The following is a 6,000-nucleotide window of genomic DNA, read 5'->3' as shown; positions in this document are numbered from 1 at the left end:
GTGTTAATCATGAGTTGAAATGAGGACAAACATTTCTCAATATTGAGTAACTTTACTAGCTAGCTAATGTTAGCTAAAACGTACCAACACGTAAACAACAATTACCAGATAACATTACAGGCTATTTAGCATGGCTAGATGATGAAATACGAAGAGTACATTACATTAGCAGGTTGATTAAGTAGTATCTTAGCTAGCAAATAGCTAGGTTCCCTCACCTTTCACGTCAATTCGCTGCAAGTCATCTCTTATCTGTCACGTCTCTTCAACCATCCGCGTGCTTCCCACTTCCAGTTGTCTTTTGACCAATGTTTGCAATTTTAATTTTATACAATGGGGGGTTTAATCCTGAATATAGATTGGTTAAAACCGCATTCCAGCCGGTGTCTATTCCACAAGTTACCACCAGCTAAATCTATGACGTTAAAATGCCTATTTACTCTGTTCCATCTGACTGCACAATCCACTGTCTCATCAGCCCAGCCAAGCAATTTATAAACTTGATCTCCACTGTAAAAAGCAGCTAGATATTGTCTCACATTTCTTTTAGATTGACAGACAGACAGCGTTTCTTAGCCAGGCAAAATCATGAATCAGCTGGCATCATTTTTATGGATATATACATGTAGCTTCAGTTTGAAGTGATTGTGTTAGCTGTGTTGTTGGCTAGCTCCTCTGAACAACAGTGTACTGACAAGTGAGCACATTTGCTATGCCAGGCGAAATCGCACCTCAGCTCATTGTTATGGATGTATCCAGATAAATATCACTAGGGGCCTCCCGAGTGGCGCAGTGGTCTAAGACACTGCATCGCAGGGCTAGCTGTGCCACTAGAGATCCTGGTTTGTGTCAAGACTCTGTCGCAGCCGGCCGTGACCGGGAGACATATGGGGCGGCGAACAATTGGCCCAGCGTCGTCCGGGTTAGGGGAGGGTTTGGCCGGCAGGGATGTTCTTGTCCCATCGCGCTCTAGCGACTACTGTGGCAGGCCAGGCACAATGCACGCTGACACATTCGCCAGGTGTACGGTGTTTCCTCCAACACATTGGTACGGCTGGCTTCGGTGTTAAAGTGGGCATTGTGTCAAGAAGCAGTGCGGCTTGGCTGGGTTGTGTTTCGGAGGACGCACGGCTCTTGACCTTCACCTCTTCCGAGTCCGTACGGGAGTTGCAGCGATAAGACGAGACTGTAACTACCAATTGCATAGCACGAAATCGGGGAGAAAAAGGGGTAAAAGTACAAATAAAAAATGTATTTATATATATTTTTTGTTGAAAACATACGTCACTAGAAAACAGCTTAAACAAATAAAAATGTACCTACTTTGTTGTTATGCTGGCTAAAAAAAATGATGCGCCTGTAAGTTAGCGGTAGTTGGCAAGCAAGGGATAAGAACGTTGTCAGCCAGTATGGCAATGGAACATTTAGAACGAACGTCCATAGAAACAGAAAAAAAAGACTGAACAACTGGGTCACATCTCTGTTGACCGAACCGATAGAACGAACGACCAGCTGGCTTGGGTAGCAAGCCTAGATTTGTGTTGGGACTATATTTTGTGGAAGGATGAAATACAGTAGTATGAATAAATTCATCAAAATAACTTTTTTAATGAAAATATGTCAATCATTATTTGAATATGTTGGTAACCCGTTGTATAAATGTGATAATGCCCTCGAAGCCGGTGTTTAGAAGGTATATTGGCACGGTTAGCTGCCAGAGACAAACCAATATATCCTCCAAACATCGGCTTCTCAGGCATTATCACTTAAATATGCACCAGCCCCCTTTATTCACGAGCACACTGATGGTTCCAAAATGAACCCCTCTTTTGGAAAGGGTTCTTCAAAGCACCCCTTAAGTCTACAAAGGTTCAACAACGAACTGATTGCAGACTATAGGTTCTTAAATTAACCTTATATTATCTTAAAGGATCCTACAGGAACCTTAAGATACCTTTTTTACATTAAATTATCCTGAATGATCAAATAAAATAACATTTTATTTGTGACATGCGCTGAACACAACAGAAACGCTTAGTTACAAGCCCTTAACCAACAATGCAGTTGAAGAAATAGAGTTAAGAAAATATTTACTAAATCAAATAAAGTAAAAAATGAAATATAAAGTAACACAATAAAATAACAATAACGAGGCTATATACAGGGGATACCGGTACATAGTCAATGTCAATGTGCGGGGGTACGGGTTAGTCAAGGTCATTTGTACATGTAGGTAGGGGTAAAGTGCATAGATAAAAAACATATAGGACAAATGTAAGCACCTACCAAATGATTATAAAAGTATACATTTATTTTTATTTATTTATCCCTTACCTCCTCCATTATCAAATGGGTAATCTCAGCAACCTAGAAACAAAATCTTGCATAAATGCCAGCTACATAATTGCTGACAGATCATTTGTTAGTTCAACATGGTGGGTTCTTTTTGTGTCGGTAAAATAAATTATCTGGGAAATGGCAGTGGAAACGCCTTTATGCTCAAATTTTGAAATAATAACCATCATATGGAAGTGAACTTGCTGTGCATGGTGTGGTCCTCACAGCCTACGCGCACTGTATCTGCCAGCTGTTGGCTAGAGTGCAGGTACCAGGACCAGAGTAGACATATTTACTATTTAACCTAACAGTTTTTGTGACAACTATCGATAGAGTTGAAAATGCAATGGAAATACATTGAACTTTCGATTTTTACTCTGTACATGAAAACTTACACGAAAAAGTACATTTTGTGTGCACTCTATCATCACGCAATGATTTTTATCCACAACAAGTCAGTTTTGTGGAAACATACCACTGAAACATACCACTGAAACGTACCACTGGTGGAAACATACCACTGTTGGAAACATACCGCTGGTGGGAACATACCGCTGGTGGGAACATACCGCTGTTGGAATCATACCGCTGGTGGGAACATACCGCTGTTGGAAACATACCGCTGGTTGGGAACATACCACTGGTGGAAACATACCACTGGTGGAAACATACCACTGAAACATACCACTGGTGGAAACATACCACTGAAACATACCACTGAAACGTACCACTGGTGGAAACATACCACTGTTGGAAACATACCACTGGTTGGAAACATACCACTGGTTGAAACATACCACTGTTGGGAACATACCACTGGTGGAAACATACCGCTGTTGGAAACATACCGCTGGTTGGGAACATACCACTGGTGGAAACATACCACTGGTTGGAAACATACCGCTGGTTGGGAACATACCACTGGTGGAAACATACCACTGGTTGAAACATACCGCTGGTGGAAACATACCACTGGTTGGAAACATACCGCTGTTGGAAACATACCACTGGTGGAAACATACCACTGTTGGGAACATACCACTGGTGGAAACATACCACTGGTGGAAACATACCGCTGTTGGAAACATACCACTGGTTGGAAACATACCACTGGTTGGGAACATACCGCTGGTGGAAACATACCGCTGTTGGAAACATACCGCTGTTGGAAACATACCACTGGTTGGAAACATACCACTGGTTGGAAACATACCGCTGTTGGAAACATACCGCTGTTGGAAACATACCGCTGGTTGGGAACATACCACTGGTGGAAACATACCACTGGTTGAAACATACCGCTGGTGGAAACATACCGCTGTTGGAAACATACCACTGGTGGAAACATACCACTGGTGGAAACATACCACTGGTGGAAACATACCACTGGTGGAAACATACCACTGGTTGGAAACATACCGCTGTTGGAAACATACCACTGGTGGAAACATACCACTGTTGGAAACATACCACTGGTGGAAACATACCACTGGTTGGAAACATACCTCTGTTGGAAACATACCGCTGTTGGAAACATACCGCTGGTTGGGAACATACCACTGGTGGAAACATACCACTGGTTGAAACATACCGCTGGTGGAAACATACCGCTGTTGGAAACATACCACTGGTTGGAAACATACCACTGGTTGGAAACATACCACTGGTTGAAACATACCACTGGTTGGAAACATACCACTGGTGGAAACATACCGCTGTTGGAAACATACCACTGGTTGGAAACATACCGCTGTTGGAAACATACCACTGGTGGAAACATACCACTGTTGGGAACATACCACTGGTGGAAACATACCACTGGTGGAAACATACCACTGGTGGAAACATACCGCTGTTGGAAACATACCACTGGTTGGAAACATACCACTGGTTGGAAACATACCACTGGTTGAAACATACCACTGGTTGGAAACATACCACTGGTGGAAACATACCGCTGTTGGAAACATACCACTGGTTGGAAACATACCACTGGTTGGAAACATACCGCTGGTTGGAAACATACCGCTGTTGGGAACATACCACTGGTTGGAAACATACCACTGGTTGGAAACATACCACTGGTTGGAAACATACCACTGGTGGAAACATACCACTGGTTGAAACATACCACTGGTTGGAAACATACCACTGGTGGAAACATACCGCTGTTGGAAACATACCACTGGTTGGAAACATACCACTGGTTGGAAACATACCGCTGGTTGGAAACATACCGCTGTTGGGAACATACCACTGGTTGGAAACATACCACTGGTTGAAACATACCACTGGTTGGAAACATACCGCTGTTGGAAACATACCACTGGTTGGAAACATACCACTGGTTGGAAACATACCGCTGGTTGGAAACATACCGCTGTTGGGAACATACCACTGGTGGGAACATACCGCTGGTGGGAACATACCACTGGTGAGAACATACCGCTGGTGGGAACATACCGCTGGTGGAATCATACCGCTGGTGGGAACATACCACTGGTGAGAACATACCACTGGTGGAAACATACCGCTGGTGAGAACATACCACTGTTGGAAACATACCGCTGGTGGAATCATACCGCTGTTGGAAACATACCGCTGGTGGAAACATACCGCTGGTGGAATCATACCGCTGTTGGAAACATACCGCTGGTGGAAACATACCGCTGGTGGAATCATACCGCTGGTGGAATCATACCGCTGGTGGGAACATACCGCTGGTGGAATCATACCGCTGGTGGAATCATACCGCTGGTGGAAACATACCGGGTTGGGAACTGGTGGAAACATACCGCTGGTGGAAAACATACCGCTGGTGGAACATACCACTGGTGAGAACATACCGCTGGTGGAAACATACCGCTGGTGGGAACATACCGCTGGTGGGAATATACCGCTGGTGGGAACATACCGCTGGTTGGAACATACCCTGTTGGGAACTTACCGTGTGGGAACATACCGCTGGTTGGAAACATACCACTGGTGGAAACATACCGCTGGTGAGAACATACCGCTGGTGGGAACATACCGTTGGTGGAAACATACCACTGTGGGAACATACCGCTGTGGGAACATACCGCTGGTGGAACATACCGCTGGTGGAACATACCGCTGGTGGAATCATACCGCTGGTGGAAACATACCACTGGTGGAACATACCGCTGGTGGAAACATACCACTGGTGAGAACATACCGCTGGTGGAAACATACCACTGGTGAGAACATACCGCTGGTGAGAACATACCGCTGGTGGGAACATACCGCTGGTGGAATCATACCGCTGGTGGAATCATACCGCTGGTGAGAACATACCGCTGGTGGGAACATACCGTTGGTGAGAACATACCGTTGGTGGAAACATACCGCTGGTGGGAACATACCGCTGGTGGGAACATACCGCTGGTGGGAACGTACCGCTGGTGGAAACATACCGCTGGTGGAATCATACCGCTGGTGGAAACATACCACTGTTGGAAACATACCGCTGGTGGAAACATACCACTGTTGGGAACATACCGCTGGTGGGAACATACCACTGGTGGAAACATACCGCTGGTGGAAACATACCACTGTTGGGAACATACCGCTGGTGGGAACATACCGCTGGTGGAATCATACCGCTGGTGGAAACATACCACTGGTGGGGACATACCACTGTTG

The sequence above is a fragment of the Salvelinus namaycush genome, chromosome 5 (assembly GCF_016432855.1).
Source record: "Salvelinus namaycush isolate Seneca chromosome 5, SaNama_1.0, whole genome shotgun sequence".
Taxonomy (NCBI): domain Eukaryota; kingdom Metazoa; phylum Chordata; class Actinopteri; order Salmoniformes; family Salmonidae; genus Salvelinus; species Salvelinus namaycush.
The sequence above is the reverse complement of the archived record's forward strand: the minus strand, read 5'-3'. Positions refer to the sequence as shown.